Below are 21,932 nucleotides of genomic sequence, written 5' to 3'. Positions count from 1 at the left end.
CACTACCGCAGTTAGGCGGTAGTGTGGGTGTTAATTAAAAAAGAAAAAAAACAGGAGATTAGCATTGCCCTTTTTGATGTGAAGGGCACTGCTAAAAGAAAAAAAAGAGAAAAAAAAGAGAAAAAAATAAACAGGAGATGCCTGCCCCCCTTCCGCAGTTATGTTAGAGCCCAGGTGTCCTTGGAGAAGGAGCACATGGTGTCCAGCAACACCCTGGAGTTGTTCAGGGAGAGGTGGGCGCCGCAGGGAGTGGAGTGCATCATTTCCCCCTCCAACTCTATTTTGATTTAGTCCCTGCCCTCCCCTTCACTGTTTGTTCACACAGCATTGCCCTTTGATGTGAAGGGCACTACTTGTCACAGGCCACTCGGGTGTTTTCCTACTTTTCCTGGTGGTGGAAATTGAATTAAAAAAATAAATAAAAAATAAACAGGAGATGCCTGACCCTCTTCCGCGGTTATGTTAGAGCCCGGGTGTCCTTGGAGAAGGAGCACGTGGTGTCCACCAACACCCTGGAGTTGTTCAGGGAGAGGTGGGCGCCGCAGGGAGTGGAGCGCATCATTTCCCCCTCCAACGCTATTTTGACTTAGTCCCTTCCCTCCCCTTCACTGTTTTGATCACACAGCATTGCCCTTTGATATGAAGGGCACTGCTTGTCACTGGCCACTCGGGTGTTTTCCCTGTCAGGAGTTGGACCAGTGTCAGTGTGTGGCTGTGAAAGAAGAAGGAAGAAAGAAGAAGAAGAAAGAAGGTGGTGGTGGAAGGAGGTGAGAGGTTGGAGTCCTGGGCCTACTTTTGGAGCTGCAGCCTGGGCCTTGCCCAGGTCAAGTCAGTGTTTGAGCTGACCTGGGGCCCCGACAGGGCCTGCCTCCACCACTGCAGCCTGGGACTCACCTGAGGCCCCTTCCCACAACCTCCACAACTGCTGTGACCTGAGGCCCACCTCCACCGCTGCTGCCCAGGACTCAATTTTGGGGCTGCCTGGGACTTGTCTTGGGGACCCTCCCCAACAGGCCTGCCCCCCCCCACTGCAATCGAGGGCCTGCCGAGGACTTGCCTGAGGCCTGCCTCCACCACCGCTGCCTAGGACTCACCTCGGGTGACTGGCCTTGGGCACCTCCCCAAGAACTCCTCCGCTACTACTGCCAGAGGCCCACCTCCACCGCTGCTGCCGGGGGGCCGAAGGAGTATGGCGAGCCCGAAGGTCGCAGGGCCCAGCCGGACCTACGCCGGGGTAGCCGCTGCCTTAGGCTCGGCTGTCCCAACCCCAGCCGCAAACGCAACCCCCTTCAGGCACCTGACCAAACGCCTGGGGGTAAAGGCCTATCCCCATCCCAACATGACCATCGAGGCCTGCAGTAAGGCCATGGCTAGTGTGGTCGGCCCACTGGCCATCGTCGCTGTTGCCCGGATGTACGGGAAGGCCGTCTTCTTTCTTAAGACTGAGCAGGCGGTCCACCTGGCTGTGGAGAGGGGGCTCACTGTGGGCGGGACACATTTGCCCGTTCACCCTTTGGAGGTCATGGCCCAGAGGGTCGTGATCTCTAACGTCCCGCCCTTCATTGCCAGTGAGCTCCTTCTTCCCCATCTCAACAACTTGGGGAAGATTCGGTCAGGCGTTCAACCGCTCCTGCTCGATCTTAAGGACCCCACCCTCTAGCACATATACTCCTTCTGCGTTAGGTATTCATTTGCCTGGCCCAGGAGGAGGTCACGGAATGCTCTTTTACCAGCCTCCACAAGGGCGAGGCCTATCGCGCCTTCTGGACGGCGGATGGTGTGCGGTGCCACCTGTGTCATGAGGTGGGGCATATTAGAAAAAACTGCCCCACCCAGAAGGCTGCCCAGACCACACCAACGGCTGCGGGTGGTGCCACCGCACCCTCTCCCTCTTCCCTTCCCCCAAAGTCAACAGCACAAGCCCCGGCACCGGGGGCTAAGCCGGAGGCTCCCAATGCCTCGGCCTCTGGCAGGGAGGGGGGTGAGCGTCCGACCGGACGGAAGGCGCCCAGGAAGACGCAACGCGTCAAGCCCGCCCACGGGGAGACCACCCTATCCCAATCCCCTCCCCCTCCCCGTAGCCCACTACCCGCCCCACCCTGGCACGACAATGTCCCTGCGGCCGTGCCAGCGTCGCCCCGGCGCAGGAACGCTGACCCCAGAACCCCCAAACCCGAATCTGATCCTGGTCCCACCGACCCCGACCCCGTTACAGAAACACCTGGGGCTTCAACCCCTCCCCCGGAGACCGAGCCCCGCCCCACCCAGCCACCCCCTGGCACTAACCTGGGGGGAACCACCGCTGCTCTACCAACTGTGTCTCTGGACCCCTGCCCTGCCCTGCCCGCCATCACCTGATAAGCCAGGGGCTGGGCAGGAAGTGACACGGCTGACCCTCCCCACCCTGGCTACGCCCCCTGCCTTCCCCCAGCCAATCGTATTGCGGGAAAGGCTGGGGGGCGGGACCTCAGGCCCCATGACCACCAAAGCGGGCAGGGAGGGGAAGACCCATAAATTCCCCCCTGTTTCTCTGGGAAGAGGCGCCTGCCCTTGGAGGGGGGAGATATCCCGCCAGTGCGCCGGCAGCACTGCCCCTCTCCAGGGGATGAGCCGACGGTGTCTCCCCACTGTCCTGCACCATGGTCCGACCTGCCCAAACCCCCAGGGGTGACAGCCGGGCCTTCCACCGCCATAACTCCTCCAACCCCTGGGGAGGATTTTAATAACAACACGGGCCATGGTGCAGACGACAGACTTCTATTCACTGCTGGGTCGTCGAGCGGTGGAGGCGAGGAAGGTGTTATCCTCGCTCCTCCCTCCCAGACTGTTTTTCCGGGGGCCTTGGCCCTGTGGGAGGACCTTTTCCCCGAGGAGCCGGGCGTCCCGGTGTCGGGAGAGGAGCGGGGCCTCGAGCCTCTGCCGCCTGGCGACCCAAACTCGGGGCGTTCTGGGAAGGGGTGCGCCGAGGAAGGTACCACTGGTGACCCTGGGGATGGGGACGCTGGAAGTTTGAGGTCAGTTGGCGGTGCCAGACCAGCCCCCATCCTCTCGCTGGGGGAGGGGTCGGTGACCGAGGGCGACCTCCCGAAGGAGGGTTCGGGATCGGTGGCAGACACTGGGGATGACGCGGAGTCCGTCTCCAGCGACATTTTCGAGTCCTAGGTGCCCCCCACCAATCTCCCCCTCATCCCCCTAGAGGAACTCCGGGAATTTGTCGAGGAAACTCGGAGTCGCCGGGATAGAGCCCAACTGGCGCTCGACCGCTGGAGCTCCTTCGAAAGAGTCTACTGGTCGGCCCACGCTGCGCGCCAGGTGCCCGGGCTTGACGTGAACGAGTGAACGAGTGAAAGCGAGTCAGGAACTTCCTGGGAGCACTCCTGGTGAGGGCGAGGGACTTCTGTGCCCCTCTCTCGTCCTCCCAGTGAAAATGTACATAGTTTTTGTTAACTGTTTACTGGTGGTGGTTGCACTATGCTTCTGACATGGAGACAACTATAGCCAGCCTCAACATCAACGGCAGCAGGGAGTCACAGCGCAGATTCCAGACCCTCTCGGTCCTTCGGGACGGGAGGTATGTGGTGTGCTTCCTGCAAGAAACCCACACTACCCCGGGAGATGAAGCCACCTGGCTCCTGGAGTGGCGAGGGGGGGGGTCTACATGAGTCACCTCACCCGCAGATCTGGCAGGGTGGCTATCCTGTTGGCCCCGCATTTTCAGCCGGAGATCTTGGGGGTCAGGGAGCCAGTGCCAGGCCGTTTGCTTCACCTGACGGTTCGGCTGGGGGGCGCGGTGCTTCACTTGGTGAACGTCTACGCTCCCCTGGCCGGGCCGAGGCAAGCGAGCTTCTTTGAAGAAGTGTCCGCTCATCTCGCTTCCATCGACGAGAACCAGTGCGTCGTCCTCGGGGGAGATTTTAACTGCGTCCTCGAGGACAGGGACCACGGCGGTGCCCGCATGAGTTCGGCGTCGGGGAGGAGGTTGGGGGACTTGATCAAGTCCTCGGACCTGGTGGACGTCTGGCGGAATCTCCATCCTGACTCCATCGCCTTCACCTTCGTGAGGCCTGGGGTCAGAGCGTCCAGAATCGACCGCCTGTACGTTTCGCGGGCGTACGTCTCCTGTTTTCCAAAGCCTCCACGCGGCAGGTGTCGTGCACGGACCATCACCTGGTGTGGGCGGAACTCCTTCCGTTCGGCGCCAGGCTGGGCTCCGCGTACTGGCACTTTAACAACCTGCTGCTGGAGGACGAGCGGTTCCGGGACTTGTTTCGTTGTTTCTGGGCCGGCTGGAGAAGGAAGCGGGGAAGCTTCCCCTCCCTGAGGCTATGGTGGGACGTGGGCAAGGCTCACGTCCGCGTCTTCTGTCAGGAGTATGCGAGGGGGTCGACAAAGAGGCGGAAATCCAGGATCGGGGAGTTGGAGAGGGAGATGCTCGACCTGGAGTCACGCCTCGGTCAGCCCGACGCGGACCCGGCCCTGCGCGGGGTGTACAAAGAGAAGAAGGCCGCGCTCCGGGACCTGCAGCTCGTCGGGGCTCGGGGCGCGTACGTGTGGTCGCGGCTCCAGCTTCTCCAGGCCCTGGACCACGGCTCCCCCTTCTTCTACTCGCTGGAAAAAAGGCGTGGCACCCGTCAGCAGATCCGGAGGGTATCAGGGCCCACGTCCGATCCTATTACACGGCCCTGTTCTCTCCGGATCCGTCCAGCGAGGATGCTCACAGAGTTCTGTGGGAGGACATGCCGCAGCTCAGCCCGGAGGATGCCGGAAGGCTCGACGCTCCCGTCACCTTAGAGGAGCTGACCGGCGCCCTCGACCGGCTCGCGAGGGGTAAATCCCCGGGGCTGGACGGGCTGACTGTGGAGTTCTTCAGGGCGTTCTGGGACGTCCTGGGGAACGACTACGCACAGGTCCTGGGGGAGTGTCTAAATGCCGGAGAGCTGCCCTTTTCTTGGCGCAGGGCGGTCATCGTCCTGCTGCCAAAGAAGGGGGACCTTCGTTCTTTGAAGAACTGGCGTCCAGTCTCCCTCCTCAGCACGGACTACAAAATCTTCGCCAGGGTGTTGTCTTCTTGCCTGGCTTCCGTGCTGGCCCACCAGTCTTACACGGTCCCGAGCCGGAGGATACACGACAACGTCCACCTGGTGCGGGACTTGATCCATTTCTGTCGACGGGCTGGTCTGCTGAGCGCCTTCCTGTCTCTGGACCAGGAGAAGGCGTTCGACAGGGTCGATCACGAGTACCTGCTCGGGACTCTGCAGGCATTCGGGTTCGGGACGCAGTTCGTCGCCCGGATCCGACTTTTGTACGCCGCCCCAGATTGTCTGGTTAAAGTTAACGGGTCCCTGACGGCGCCCCTTCGCTTCGGGAGAGGAGTGCGTCAAGGCTGCCCCCTGTCCGGCCAGCTGTATTCCCTGTGCGTGGAGCCTTTCCTGCGCCTCTTGCGGAGGAGGTTGTCGGGGCTGGTTCTGCGCGGCGCGGGCACGGGGGTGGTCCTCTCGGCCTACGCGGACGACGTGCTCCTCACTTTCACCGACCCGGCTGACCTGGGGAGGGTGCGCGAGTGCCAGGCCGTGTACTCGGCAGCTTCTTCCACCAGGATCAACTGGGTCAAATGTTCTGGGCTACTGGTGGGTCCGTGGCGGGTGGACTCCCTGCCGGAGGAGTTTCAGGGGTTCAGCTGGAGTACCACCCATCCCCTCTACCTGGGGGTCTACCTCAGCCCGACCGAGGAATCCTGGCCGGCCAACTGGCAGGAGCTGGAGGCCAAAATCTCGGCTCGCCTAGGCCACTGGACAGGACTGCTCCGAGTGCTATCTTACAGGAGCCGAGTGCTGGTCATAAACCAGCTGGTGGCCGCCATGCTGTGGTACCGACTGGTCACTTTGGTCCCTCCTCCTGGCTTTGTTGCTGACATCCAGTGAACGTTGGTCGACTTCTTCTGGGACAAAAAGATGCACTGGGTCGCTGCGCAGGTTCTGAGTCTCCTTATTGAGGAGGGCGGTCAGTCGCTGGTGTGCGTCCGCACCCAGGTCGCGACCTTCCGCCTTCAGACCTTGCAGCGATACCTTCACATCGAGCGCACCACCTAGGAGGAGGCACTGGCATTTTTTTTTCCGCCAGGTGCGTAACCTCAACTACGACATGCAACTCCTGTTCGTCGACCGTGACGGTTTGGAGGTCGCCCTCAAGGTGCTGCCTGTCTTTTACCAGGACTTGATCACTGTCTGGAACATGGTCGAATCGCGTCGCGCCTACCCTCCGGCAGGAGTCGTGGCTGTCGTCAGGGAGCCGTTGCTCAGGAATCCGCACCTCCGTGCTCGTGGGTTCGAGTGGCTGTCGGAGGGGAGGGCCGTGGCAGCGAGGGTGAGCAGGGTCGGGGACGTGCTGGGTGCCGGGGCCTGGGCTGGACGCTGCCACAGGACATAGCGAGCAGGGCAGCGGTAGACATCCGGTACGTGGCCACCATCATCCGACGCCTTAATACAGCGGTGCTCAGCCCCGACGTAGTGCACCAGTTGGAGGGCGCTCAGGTGTGCGGTGGGATCCCGTCCGCGCTCACCCCAGCCCGGATGGAATTTCACATTGGCCCCAAGGTCCCGTACTTCCCGCGGGAGCCTGTGCCCCACAACTGGAGCCGCCTCTGGAATTTTAATTTTTTTTTTGTGCCCTTTTTGGGGTTAAAAAGGCGGGCCCTGTATAGACTGCTGCTGCACACCGTCCACCTCTTCTCCCTCATCCACCGTCCGGACACGCCTTGGCGTGCCCATTTGCCACCGGACAGTGGGGATCCCCAGTGGAGGGCTCTCTACGCGGGAGCCCTCCCTCATTTTCTCTCGGGGATCTGGGGTGGAGGGCGCTACATGCAGCTGCCCCCCCTGCAACCGCAGATTGCGGTGGTTCACGGACTCCTAGCCCAACTGCCTGTTCTGTGGTGCTGTGGGGTCCATGGACCATGTGTATATTGGGTGTGGGTGTTTACACTCCCTTTTCTTGATTTTTCTCAAAAATCTCCTCCTCTGCTTTTGGTTGCACTTCAGTCCCACGCTCCTGATCTTCAGGCACCCGGTACAGAGGAGGGAGGGCAGGTCTGAAGACCTCCTCGTGGGTCTGCACCTGGGCCCGGCCAAACTGGCCATAAACAGGTCCAGGCAGCGGGCTGTGGAGGGGGTCGTGAGGGCCGACTGCCTGCCTCTCTTCTGCGGTTACATTAGAGCCCGGGTATCCTTGGAGAAGGAGCACTCAGTCTCCACCAACACCCTGGAGGTTGTTCAGGGAGAGGTGGGCATCGTAGGGAGTGGAGTGCATTATTTCCCCCTCCAACTCTATTTTGATTTAATCCCTGCCCTCCCCTCCCCTTCAGTGTTTGATCACACAGCATTGCCCTTTTGTGAAGGGCACTGCTTGTCACTGTCCACTCGGGTGTTTTCCTCTCTTCCTGGTGGTGGAAATTGAATAAAGATTCGTGCACCTTGTGTCTCTCACTGTATCTCACACCTTCACGCACACAACAGGGGTGCTTGGGGAAAAAATAAGCACTACCGCAGTTAGGTAGGAGTGTGGGGGTAAGGAAAAAAAATTAAAATAAATAAAAACAGGAGATTCAGAGTGTCCTCAATGGGGACTGACTCTAGGTTGACTGGTGTTACAGTTAGTTTCTGCTTCTCTTTTTTATTTGGAGGTGGAAACCCAATTACTGAACTGGCTGAATTATTTAGCCAGTTTGTTAACTGGCATTCCTCTTGGTGAGGATGATTGTTAAACTCCTGATGCACATAATGTGTTTCAGGTGTAGCTCAGTTCTCATTAGGGGATTGTTGTTTCACTGACCGGTTATAGCCTGTGTGTTGCTCTTTTTTACCCTTTTTTGAGAAAAGGATAATGTTAATTTTGTGGTAGGGCTTAACCCTTGGACTCTAGTTTTCTTTGTTTTTTTTTTGTATGTGTCTTCACTCTTTATTGGTGGTTGGACTGAGTCTTTGTGGAAGACATACATTTCACCAGAGGAGCTGTTCCTGTGGGGAGGCCTAGCCCTGGGACTGGGCCTCTGAAGATTGAACATCTGTGTGTGTGCTAGGAGGTGAGCACTTGCTGTATCCTGGAGTTTGGGTGAACTCCTTTCCTTTAAGAGTGGACTGAACCCCTGTGAGTTAACTGCACTTGTACAATGTAATGTTCCTGTGAGTGGTCCTCATTTTCCAAGGACTCTATGGAGACTGAACACCTGTGTGCTGTGGTGTGTGCATTTGCTGCCTTCAGGAGTGGACTCTGCCCTTGGATTCTGCCCTCTGTTTTTAGCAACAGACTCTGCAGTTTGGAGGGGACTCTATTTCTGACAATACACATTGTATACTGGAGTGGACTCTTCCTGGAAATGGATTCTATATTTTGAAGACTGTATCGATTTGGACTGTGTACCATACCAGAAAGGACGCTGTGTTTTATTTTGGTAACTAACTGTATTGTGGTGTTTCCTGGGTCTATTACCTGCACTGTCTTGCATGTCCCTGGGTCTGGCAGGTCTTGCTGTGAGCTGGGAGGCTCATGGGTTGTCCTGAAAGCTGTCACCCTGAGAGCCAGAGGGTGGGTAGGCCACCCTGATGCTAGTCGCCCCGAGAGCCAGATGATGGGTAGGCCGTTCTGAGCACTGTCGTCCCGAGAAGGGGTAATCGGGACGGGCTGCCCTAGAGGTGGCCGAAAGGTGTCAGGGCAGTAGAGTACCAGAAGGTGTATAGGGGCGGGCTGAGATCCGGAAGGCTTGTGGGCTAACCTGCACGCTTTCGTCCCAGGGAAGGGGACGAGCTGTCCTAGAGGTGGCCGGAAGGTGTGCAAGGATAGCCCACTGGCCGGATGGCGCATTGGGGTGAGTGAGAGCCCAATGGTATGTAGGGGCAGACCGAGAGCCAGAAGGTGGGTAGCCATCCTCCGCGCTGTCACCCCGGGCAGGTACTAGGGCGGGCTGCCCCAGAGGTCGTCTGAAGGATCTGAGGGTGGTTAGTGAAGCTGGAAGGTGGGTAGGCCGTCCTGACCGCTGTCACCCCAGGCGGGTATCGGGGCGGGCTGTCCTAGAGGTGGTCGAAATGTGTCGGGGCGGACCAAGAACTGGAAGGGGCATGGGGTGTACCGAGAGCCGGAAGGTGGGTCGGAATGGGCTGCCTTAGAGTGGTCAGAAGTTGGGAGGGACGGGGGCTTGCTGGGTCTGTATTGTCTGCACTTTTGTATGTAACAGTATTGTCTAATGTACACATGTCATTGTCACTGTCTTGTCATATGTGGAACTGGGATTTGAGGTTTGTCCCCATCTCCCTGTAAAATGGTTGAACGGTAGGGTTTGGGACCTAGCTTTGCTGCTCCTCTCCCTTGTAAAATTGCTGTCTCTTGTACAGCTGTAAATGTTTTTTGTAAACTGTTTTGTAATTTGTTTAATAAAACAAGTAAACAGGAATACCCTGTGGTGCTGTGGAGTCCGTGGACCATGTGTATGTTGGGTGTGGACGTTTGCACTCCCTTTTTGATTTTCTTAAAAACCTCCTCCTCTGCTTTTGGTTGCACTTCAGTCCCATACTCCTGATCTTCGGGTACCGGTACGCAGGAGGGAGGGCAGGTCTGAAGACCTCCTCGTGGGTCTGCTCCTGGGCCTGGCCAAACTGGCCATAAAACTGCCCAGGCAGCAGGCCGTGGAGGGGGTCGTTAGGGCTGACTGCCTGCCCCTCTTCCGTGGTTATGTTAGAGTCTGGGTGTCCTTGGAGAAGGAGCATGCGGTGTCCACCAACACCCTGGAGTTGTTCAGGGAGAGGCGGGCACCGCAGGGAGTAGAGTGCATCATTTTCCCCCTCCAACTCTATTTTGATTTAATCCCTGCCCTCCCTCCTCTGTTTGATCACACAGCATTGCCCTTTGATGTGAAGGGCACTGCTTGTCACTGGCCACTTGGGTGTTTCCTTTCTTCCTGGTGGTGGAAATTTGAATAAAGATTCGTGCACCTTTATGTCTTTCACTGTGTCTCACACCTGCACACACACACAACATGGGTGCTGGGGAAAATATAAGCACTACCGCAATTAGGTGGTAGTGTGGGGGTGGGGAGAAAAAAAGAACAGGAGTGTCGGACATCCTGTTCACTCTGAGGAAAAGAAAGAAAAACAAATGAAATAAACAGAAATATCAGAGGTTCTGCTCACTTTGAGAGTTGGCTCTGAGGGTGCAGGATGAATGTCAAGGACATTTCACATGTAAATAAAGGTCGACTGGGTGACAGGATATTTGCTTCTGTGGAGTTATTTCACTGATGAAGTATTTAAATGCCTAACAGGCCATACAAATCTTTACAAGCCGCTAGCCTGCACATCTTAGTAACAGCCTCCATACTTCTCATTCATGCCTAGCTACTCCTCAAGGCTTGAGTTCTTATTCAAGTCTTAACCTCCTGCTTATTGCTACTTTGCATTCTCGCTTCGTCTGATATGTCCAGCTGTTTTCAAAGCAAGTTTTTAAAAAAAAACATTCATGGGATGTGTTATTGGCTAACCCTGCATTGGCTATCCCTAATTGCCCAGAGGGCAGCTACAACTCATCCACATTGATCATTAACTCTGGGTACCAATAACCCAAGACTCACAAATTACAGTTTGCAACTTTATTCGCTGCTTGAACATAAACTCACACTCGGTAAGACTGATACTCACACGTCCCCAAGTACCAGGTTGCATGAGCTCATCTAATAGAGGGAATGATCAGATTTCTCTTTCTGGTCTCCTAGTACAGTGGTAAACCAGACTGTATCAATTCCATTCCTGATGAAGGGTTTTTGGGTGAAATGCCGATTTTCCTGCTCCTCGGATGCTGCCTGACCTGCTGTGCCTCTCCAGCACCACTCTAATCCAGACCGTATCAACCTGAGCTAACAGTTCTGTCGGGACTCAGTTCTTTGTACCCAGCTCAATGCTTGCAACCTGCATGATCGGCTCCAGATAAGCTGAGATTGCCTTGTGAGGCCCTGTGTTTGGACAGTTCCCTTTTAGCAGCCTCACCATGTTTTTGGCTATCTTAGAAAACTAATTATCTGCTCCTCAGTATTCACATGATCAATGAGGTAAGAATCACATCTCTGCTAACTTCTCGGTTTCCAAACAGCCATTGATTTAAATTGTTTATTACAAAGTTAACGTATCAACTTAATATTTAATCTAATTTAGAGCATCATCCTGCAGTTTTTTCTCCATTCTGTTCTATTAAGAAAGTTACAATATAGTTTGTTTACTATAAACAAACCTCATGCCAGTCCTTAAATGTGTAACATGGAGTTGAACTCCATGTTACAGACTCAGTATAATCCACCCTCACCCACTGCATCCTTCCCTTTCTATAGACACTTGGTTTTTTTGTCCCAGTTGGTTGTGATTTATATACATCACCTCCCCCTTCGCCAGGTATCATACCAATCACAGGGGCATTAGACAAAGGCAGGGAGGATTGCTAACACTATTATGGTGGTATTTTGTACGCATATCTGCAGCTTGGGGCTCTGGATTATTAGTTAAACTACATTTCTTAGAATAATAGAAAACCTATAATGTGGAAGCAGGCCATTCAGCTCATCGGGTCAACACTAACCCCCTGAAGAGCATCCCACCCAGACCCACTCCTCTACTCTATCCTTGTATCCCAACATTTCCCATAGCTAATCCTCCTAACCTGCACATCCATGGACACTATGGGAAATTTGGCATGACCAATCCATCTAATCTGCACATCTTTGGACCATGGGAGGAAACTGGAGCACTGGAGGAAAATGACGCAGACGCAGGGAGAATGTGCAAACTCTACACAGCTAGTTGCTTGAGGGTGGAATTGAACCCGGGTCCCTGGTGCCGGGAGGCAATATTTATTCCATAAATAAAGCTCACTTCTGCATTGTTGCATTCTATTTTGAAGTCACACCATAGGCCAGAGTAGAAAAGGATGCCATATTTCCTTCCCTGCAGGACAATAGTTAAGCAGATGTGTTTTTGTGACAATCAACAACTGGTAAATGATTATTGAGACTTGCTTTCAGTTTCAGATTCTTTAATTCAGTTTAAGTTCCACCAGCTGCCATTACTTCATGCTGTTACTTCATAATTCTCCTGCAGGTTCCCCTCTCTGAGCAACTCTAAAATCATCACCCAGTTACAAACTGCTGTTTTGTTTCCAAGCGAAAATGGTTTATTCTTGTTTGTTTCACCAATCTTTGTTCAGTGTATTTGGCCAATGTTATAGACAGAAACGAACATTCTGTACTCATCTCCTGCTGGCACCTACACCCACTTGTACTTCTGTCTAATTTTGGTAACATTACAGAACAGGAGAAATCATGTATTTAATGTCACACAAGATTATACTGTGACAAAGCTTTGATTATGTTTTCCTTTTCCTCCTCCAATTTCTGTGTTTCTTCACAAGAAAGCACTGAGTCCAACTCCACCTGGAACAACTATCATTCAATGTCAGGTCAAATGCCATGCTTCCTGTTTGAGTCTCGGCTGAGTGGCAGCAGGCTAATACATGCCTGGATCTCAAGAATATCATCAGTCTCAGCTGCAATGTTTCAGATATCACCATTTGATCCTAGCCTTAACTACACTCATACCCGGGAATGTTCCAGCATCTAGTCACATCAAATCATTAACATAAGACCCAAGCTGATCTTCTGTTGATATTTCTATCCTATGTTAATCTTCTGTGACTTTGAAATTTGTTTCCCCCTTATAAAACCCTTAAATGTATGAACTCTTATTCTGAGATTGTGCCCTCTTATCTATGACTTTCCAACAAGAGGAAACTATCTTGCCACATCTACTCTGTCAAGTACTCGAAGAATCATATCCAAAAACACAAATTACTGGAGAAACTCAGTAGGTTTGGCTGCATGTTTGGAGAGAAAGCAGAGTTTATATTTCAGATTGAGTCACCCACTCTAAGGATCTTGTAATTTTCAATAACGTCACCTCTCAATCTTTTATATTCCAATGAATACAGGCCTACTCAACCTCTCCTCATAAGACAATTCCTTTGTGCCTGAGATCAATCCAGTGAACCTTCTCTGGACTGCCTCCAATATCAGGATATAATTCCTGACAAAAAGGGCACAAAACTGACCACAGTATTGCAGTTGTGGTCTGATAAGTGCCTTATCTAGTTTTATCAAAACCTCCCTACTTTTAGAACATAAGAGCTAGAAACGGAATAAACTGTCTGGTCCTTCGAGCCTGCTCCGCCATTCAATAAGATCATGGCTGATCTTTCCATGACCTTCACTCACCCGCCCTTACCGTAACTCTTAATTCCTTTATCATTCCAAAAAAAATCTATCTTATCTTTAAAACCATTTACTGAAGTAGCGTCAACTACTTAATTGGGCAGGAAATTCCATGGATTCACAAGCCGCTGGGTGAAGAAGTTCATTCTCACTTCAGTCCTAAATCTGCTCCTCCTAATTTTGAGTTTCACCTGCTAGTGGAAACATCCTGACTACGTGTATCTTATCCATTCCTTTCATAATTTTATTTGTTTCAAAAGATCTCCCCTCATTCTTCTAAATTCCAATGAACATATTCCCAGTCTACTCAGTCCCTCCTCATAAGCCAAACCTCTCAACTCTGCAATAAACCCAGTGAACCTCCTCTGCATCCCCTCTAGTGCCAGTACATTCTTTCTCAAGTAAGGAAACCAAAACTGCACTCAGTACTCCAGGTGTGGCCTCACCAGCACCCTGTACAGCTGTAACATAACCTCCCTGTTTTTAAACTCAATCCCTTTAGCGATGAGGGGACAAAATTCCACTTGCCTTCCTAATTACCTGCTGTACCTGCAGACCAACCCTCTGTGATTCATGCACAAAGACACCCAGGTCCCATATATAGCAGTATGCTGCAACTTTTTACTGTTCAAGTAATAATCCTTTTTACTGTTACTCCTACCAAAATGGATGACTTCACATTTACTATCATTGTATTCCATCTGCTGAACCTTTGCCAACTCAAAGTAACTATGTTTCTTTGCAAAGTTTCCCTGTCCTCTGCACGCTTTGCTCTGCCACTCATCTTAGTGTCATCTGCAAACTTTGACACATTACACGTGATCCCCAACTCCAAATAATCTATATAACTTGTGAATAATTGCAGTCCCAACACTGATCCCTGAGGCACCCAATTAGTTACTGATTGCCAACTAGAATAGCACTCATTTATCCACATTTTTTGCTTTCTGTAAGTCAACCAATGCTCTATCCATGCTAATACTTTACCCATAACACCTTATCTTATGCAGCAGATTCTAATGCAGCACCTTGTCGAAGGCTTCTAGGAAATCTAGGTACACCATACCCATTTGTCCCCTGTTGTCCACCATGTTAGCGATATCTTCACTGAATTTCAAAAGATTAGTTAAGCATGACCTGTCTTTCATGAACCCATTCTGCATCTGCCCAATGGACAATTTCTATCTAGATGCCTTGCTATTTCTTCCTTGATAATAGACTAAAGTATCCTCCCCACTGCAGAAGTTAAGCTAACCGGTCTATAATTCCACATCTTTTGAATACTGCCCTTTTTAAACAGTGGCATCCATTGATTCTCCATTGGGCTACCATGCTGCATCATTGAATAAGCTGGAAAATTGGTGCAGGTAGCAGCTGATGGGTGTCTCAGGTATAAGCTGCTGATGTTGGTATTGCAATGGTTGCTATTGCTGGTCTTGTAAAGATGTTAGGGGGCTGGTTAGCTCAGTTGGTTGGACAGCTCATTTTCAATGTAAAGTGACGTCAATTCTCACAACAGCTGAGGTAACCCTCACAACAGCTGAGAGCAGCCTTATGATCTGCTAGGACTAGGGCAACTTTATCCTTTTTTTAAAGAGGTCAGAAGTCAGATTTGAGTGGGAGCAGCGGCTGAGTAAAAACGAACCCAGAAGATTACAGCTAAGGTAAGACAGTTTGTTTTAAAATTACTTACCTGTAGCGGGCAGCGGTGTTTTTTTTTCTCTCTCTTCACAGAAAGAGCGGGAGCAGCAGGGGAAGTGACGGCTACCAGAGGGGCAGCCAGGAAGGAAAGCAGTGAGAATATAAATCAGGAAGGCGGCAAGTGTTGGTTGCTGGAAGTTGATGATCTGGAATCTGAGCTTCAAACATTGCAGCACATCCGGGAGGGGGAGAGTTACCTGGACGCTTTGTTTCAGGAGGCAGTCACACCTGGGAGATTAAGTAATTCACATTCAGCTAGTGATCAGGCACATCAGAGTGTGACTGTAAGTGAGGCAGGTAGGAGGAACCTGAGTGCAGGAGTGGAGGGGCCTCAGCCCATGACCTTGTCCAACAGGTACGAGATTCTTGCTCCCTGTTCGGATGAGGAAACGGGCTCTGGACAGGATGAGCCAACTGACCAAGGCACCATGGTGCAGAAGGCCATTCAAGAGGGGGGAGCTAATAGACAACTAGTGGTTATAGGGGATTCTATAATTAGGGGGACAGACAGTATCCTTTGCAAGCCAGATCGGGAGTCTCGCATGGTGTGTTGCCTGCCCGGTGCCAGGGTGCGGGACATCTCCGACTGGCTTGAAAGGATGTTAGAATGGGAGGGGGAGGATCCAGTTGTTGTGGTCCATGTTGGTACTAACAACATAGGCAAGACTAGGGTGGAGGACCTGTTTGGGGATTACGAAGCACTAGACAGGAAATTGAAGAACAGGTCCTCAAGGGTCATAACCTCCGGATTACTGCCCGAGCCACGTGCCAATTGGCATAGGGACAAGAAAATTAGGCAAGTAAACATGTGGCTAAGAGATTGGTGTGGGAAAGAGGGATTCCACATCATGGGGCATTGGCATCAGTTTTGGAACAGGAGGGATCTGTACCATTGGGATGGTCTCCACCTGAACCAATCAGGTACCAATGTTCTAGCGAAGAGGATAAATAGGGTGGTCAGTAGGACTTTAAACTTCTGAGTTGATGGGAAGGGAAAGTGAAAGCGACAGGGAGTATGGCATTAAATGGAAAGATAAGCAGCAGGATAGCATGTGTCCAGCCGGATTTAAAGTTGAGGCAGACTGGGAATGCAGAAAAAAGGAAGGATAACTTAGGACATCTTATGACTTCCAATATCTCTAATGATAAGGAAGTTAACATTAAGGCACTTTACCTGAATGCTCGTAGCATTCATTACAAAGCAGATGAACTAATGGCACAGATCATAGTGAATGATTATGATGTGGTAGGCATCACAGAGACTTGGTTACAGGGGGGTCAGGACTGGCAGTTAAATCTCCAAGGATTTTCAACTTATCGAAAAGACAGGGAGGTCGGCAGAGGGGGTGGGGTTGCCTTGTTAGTTAAGAACAAAATTAAATCTATGGCACTGAATGACATAGCGTCAGATGATGTGGAGTCTGTGTGGGTGGATCTGAGGAACCACAAAGGCAAAAAAACCATAGTTGGAGTTGTGTACAGACCTCCTAACAGTGGTCAGGACCAGGGGCGCAACTTGTACCGGGAAATAGAGAAGGCATGTCAGAAAGGCAAGGTCACAGTGATCATGGGAGACTTCAATATGCAGGTGGGCTGGGTAAATAATGTTGCCAGTGGATCCAAAGAAAGGGAATTCATGGAATGCTTACAGGATGGCTTTTTGGAACAGCTTGTCATGGAGCCCACAAGGGAGCAGGCTATTCTGGACCTAATGCTTTGCAATGAACCAGACTTTATAAAAGATCTTAAAGTAAGGGAACCCTTGGAAGCAGCGATCATAATATGGTAGAGTTCAGTCTGGAGTTTGAAAGAGAGAAGGCAAAATCAGATGTAATGGTGATACGGTTAAATAAAGGTAATTATGAGGGCATGAGAGAGGAACTGACAAAAATAGACTGGAAACAGAGACTAGCGGGGAAGATAGTAGAGCAAAAATGGCATGAGTTTGTGGGTATAATTGAGAATACTGTACAGAGGTTCATCCCCAAGAAAAGAAAGATTATCCGGGGAGGGATTAGACAACCATGGCTGACAAAGGAAGTTAGGAAATGTATTAAAGAAAAAGAGAGATCCTATAAAGTGGCCAAGAACAGTGGGAAATCAGAAGATTGGGAAGGCTACAAAAACAAACAGAGGATAATAAAGAGAGTAATAAGGAAGGAGAGGATTAAATATGAAGGTAGGCTAGCCAATAATATTAGAAATGATAGTAAAAGTTTCTTTCAATACATAAGAAACAAATGACAGGCAAAAGTAGACATTGGACCACTTCAAACTGATGCAGGAAGCCTAGTGAAGGGAGATAAGGAAATAGCAGGAGAACTTAACAAGTACTTTGCTTCAGTTTTCACAGTGGAAGACATGAATAATATCCCAACAATTAAAGGGAGTCAGGGGGCTGAGTTGAGTATGGTTGCCATTACAAAAGAGATAGTGCTAGAAAAGCTAAAAAGTCTTAAAATTGATAAATCTCCTGGCCCCGATGGGAAACATCCAAGAGTTCTGAGAGAGGTGGCTGAGGAAATAGCGGAGGCATTGGTTGAGATCTTTCAAGAGTCACTGGAGTCAGGGAAAGTCCCGGAGGATTGGAAGATCGCTGTTGTAACCCCCTTGTTCAAGAAAGGATCAAGACAAAAGATGGAAAATTATAGGCCAATTAGCCTAACTCGGTTGTTGGTAAAATTCTAGAATCCATCATTAAGGATGAGGTTTCTAAATTCTTAGAAGAGCAGAGTCTGATTAGAACAAGTCAACATGGATTTAATAAGGGGAGGTCATGCCTGACAAACCTGTTGGAATTCTTTGAAGAGGTTACAAGTAGGTTAGACCAGGGAAACCCAGTGGATGTGATCTATCTAGACTTCCAAAAGGCCTTTGATAAGGTGCCACACGGGAGGCTGCTGAGCAAGGTGAGGGCCCATGGTGTTCGAGATGAGCTACTGGGATGGATTGAGGATTGGCTGTCTGACGGAAGGCAGAGAGTTAGGATAAAAGGTTCTTTTTCGGAATGGCAGCCGGTGACAAGCGGTGTCCCACAGGGTTCAGTGTTGGGGCCATAGCTGTTCGCATTATATATTAATGATCTGAATGAAGGGACTGGGGGCATTCTAGCAAAGTTTGCCAATGATATGAAGTTAGGTGGACAGACAGGTAGTACTGAGGAAGTGGGGAGGCTGCAGAAGGATCTAGACAGTTTGGGAGAGTGGTCTAGGAAATGGCTGATGGAATTCAACATGAGCAAATGTGAGGTCTTGCACTTTGGAAAAAAGAATAAAAGCATAGACTACTTTCTAAATGGTGAGAAAATTCGTAAAGCCAAAGTACAAAGGGATCTGGGAGTGCTAGTCGAGGATTCTCTAAAGGTAAACATGCAGATTGAGTCCATGATTAAGAAAGCGAATGCAATGTTGTCACTTATCTCAAGAGGGTTGGAATATAAAAGCACCGTTGTGCTACTGAGACTTTATAAAGTTCTGGTTAGGCTCCATTTGGAGTACTGTGTCCAGTTTTGGTCCCTACACCTCAGGAAAGACATAATGGCACTGGAACGTGTCCAGCGGAGATTCACACGGATGATCCCTGGAATGGTAGGTCTAACATATGAGAAACGGCTGAGGATCCCGGGATTGAATTCATTGGAGTTTAGAAGATTAAGGGGAGACTTAATAGAGACATACAAGATGATACATGGCTTGGAAAGGGTGGATGCTAGGTAATTGTTTCCATTAGGCGAGGAGACTAGGACCCATGGACACAGCCTTAAAATTAGAGGGGGTCAATTCAGAACAGAAATGCGGAGACATTTCTTCAGCCAGAGAGTGGTGTGCCTGTGGAATTAATTGCCGCAGAGTGCAGTGGAGGCCAGGACGCTAGATGTCTTCAAGGCAGAGATTGATAGATTCTTGCTGTCTCGAGGAATTAAGGGCTACGGGGAGAATGCGGGTAAGTGGAGTTGAAATGCCCATCAGCCATGATTGAATGGCGGAGTGGACTCGATGGGCCGAATGGCCTTACTTCCACTCCTATGTCTTATGGTCTTATGGTCTTAAGTCACGCACCATCAAGTTATAGTCCAACAGGTTTATTTGAAATCACAAGCTTTTGGAGTGCTGCCCCTTCATCAGATGAAGTGAGAAGAAGACACACAGGCACAGAATTTATAATCAGAAAGGTCAAAAGATCAGGCAAATAGTGTGAGTGGAGCACGGACAGGATCAGTAATAAGTCTCTGCAGGTGATCAAGAATGTCAGACAACGTGAGTAAAATGTTAACAGCTGAATAGCAAGTGAAGGGATGATCTGTAATCTGATTAATTAAGACAGAGAGATGATTACAAAAAATTAAAAATAAGGTGGTGCTGGAGACAAATCAAATTACTGGAATAACGATAGCTATAAGAGTCACATGTCAAGGATCTAACCAAAGTAACAAGTAACCCAAAACTGTTCAAACCAACTAAAGTAAAGTGATCATAACAAGTTATCAAGGCGATGGTGTCAAAATAGGACAATAAGGAAGATTTTACAGATACAGAACAGTATGATGGGGTTACATGTAGCGCGACATGAACCAAGATCACAGTTGAGGCCACCTTCATGAGTACGGAACTTAGTTATCCGTTTCTGCTTGGCGATTCTGCGTTGTTGTATATCCTGAAGGTTGCCTTGGAGAATGCATACCCCAGGATCGGAGTCTGAAGTGTTCCCCGACTGGAACACTTTTGTTTAGAAGGTGTCAGTGCAGCTGTTTTGCCTGGTGTTCTGGTGTATATTGATTTTGTTTTAAAGCCAATAGTTGAAGTGAATACTGATGATCACAGTGCAATTGGTGACAATGATCTTATTACTGTTGATGAAAGTGTCTAGCAGCCAGTGTTTACATGAGGAAAGAAACAAAATTAGACACAGTAATAAATGAGACTAATTACAAAGTATCGCTCCGAAATCATTCATTGCACTGGTACCTGAATTGTCAATGATGAGGAAATGTTAGAGACTGAACTCCTTCCTGGGCAGAAGGCGAGCTGAGGATGTAGAATGAGGTTTTATTATCATTTGCATAGGGTTTCATGAGTACAAGGAAAACTTTACAATGCCGGCAATCGTCCCTGGGGTAGGAGGGTGGGTAATGTACATCACCATCCCCGGGGATAGGAGAGTGAGTAATATACATCTCCATCCCTAGTGTAGGAGAGTGGATAATATTCATCATCATCCCTAGGATAAGGTAGTGAGTAATATACATCATCATCTTTGGTGTAAGAGATTGGGTAATACACATCATCATCCCTGGGGTAGGAGAGTGGTTAATATACATCATCATCCCTGGGGTAGGAGAGTGGTTAATATACATCATCATCCCTGGGGTAGGGGAAAGGGTAATATGCATCATCATCCCTGGGGTAGGGGAGTGCATAATCAATGTTATCAACCCGGGGGTAGGAGGATCAGTAATTTGCATCATCATCCGTGGGATAGGGGAGTGGGTAAGAACATCATCATTCCTGGGGTAGGGGAGTGGCTAATATACATTATCATTCCTGGGGTAGGGGAGTCGGTAATATACATCATCATCCCTGGGGTAGAATAGTGGGTAATAGATATCAGCATCCCTGGGGTAGGGTAGTGGGTAATATACATCATCATCTTTGGTGTAAGAGAGTGGATAATATATATCACTATCCCAGGGGTAGGAGTGTGGATAATATACATCATCATGCCTGTTGTAGGAGAGTGGGTAATATGCATTATCATTCCTGGTGTAGGAAAATGTGTAATATACATCACATCACTGGGTTAGGGGAGTTGATAATATATATCATCATGCCTGGGGTAGGAGAGTGGGTAATATACATCATCATCCCTGGTGTAGAGGAGTGGCAAATATATTCCCCTTGGGTTGGGGAATGGGTATTATCTATCATCATCCTTGGGGTAGGATAGTAGTGGGTAATAGACATCATCATCCCAGGCTTAGGGTAGTAGGCAATATACATCATCATCTTTGCTGTAGGAGGGTGGGTAATGTACATCATCTTTCCTGGGGTAAGAGAGTGGGTAATATACATCATCATCCCTGGGTTAGGAGAGTGGGTAATATACATCACATCCCTGGGATAGGGGATATGGGTAATATACATCATCATCCCTGAGGTAGAATTGGTAATATACATCATCATCGCTGGGGTAACGAGTGGGTAATATACATCATCATCCCTGGGGTTGGATAGTGGGTAATATGCATCACCATCCCTTGGGTTGGGGAATGAATATATTATCATCCCTGAGGTAGCGACTGAGTAATACACATCATCATCTCTAAAGTAGGGGAGTGTGAAAAATACACATCACCCCTGGTGTAGGAGGGGGGGTAATGTACATCATCTTTCCTGGGGTAAGAGAGTGGGTAATATACATCATCATCCCTCGGGGGAGGGGAGTGGGTAATATACATCATCATCCCTCGGGGTAATGGAGTAGGTAATATACATCATCATCCCTCGGGGGAGGGGAGTGGGTAATATACATCATCATCCCCGGGGTAAGGGAGTAGGTAATATACTTCATCATCCCTGGTGGTAGGATAATGGGTAATATGCATTATCAACCTTGTGTTTGGGGTGTGCGTAATATATATCATCATCCCTGGTGTAGGAGGGTGGGTAATATACATCACATCCCTGGGTTAGGAGAGTGGGTAATATATATCACATTCTGGATTAGTGGTGCTGGAAGATCACAGCAGTTCAGGCAGCATCCAAGGAGCTGCGAAATTGACGTTTCGGGCAAAAGCCCTTCATCAGGATTCCTGATGAAGGGCTTTTGCCAGAAACATCGATTTTGCAGCTCCTTGGATGCTGCCTGAACTGTTGTGCTCTTCCAGCACCACTAATCCAGAATCTGGTTTCTAGCATCTGCAGTCATTGTTTTTACCTCG

Source organism: Hemiscyllium ocellatum, chromosome 32 (assembly GCF_020745735.1).
Source record: "Hemiscyllium ocellatum isolate sHemOce1 chromosome 32, sHemOce1.pat.X.cur, whole genome shotgun sequence".
NCBI classification, from domain to species: domain Eukaryota; kingdom Metazoa; phylum Chordata; class Chondrichthyes; order Orectolobiformes; family Hemiscylliidae; genus Hemiscyllium; species Hemiscyllium ocellatum.
The sequence above is the reverse complement of the archived record's forward strand: the minus strand, read 5'-3'. Positions refer to the sequence as shown.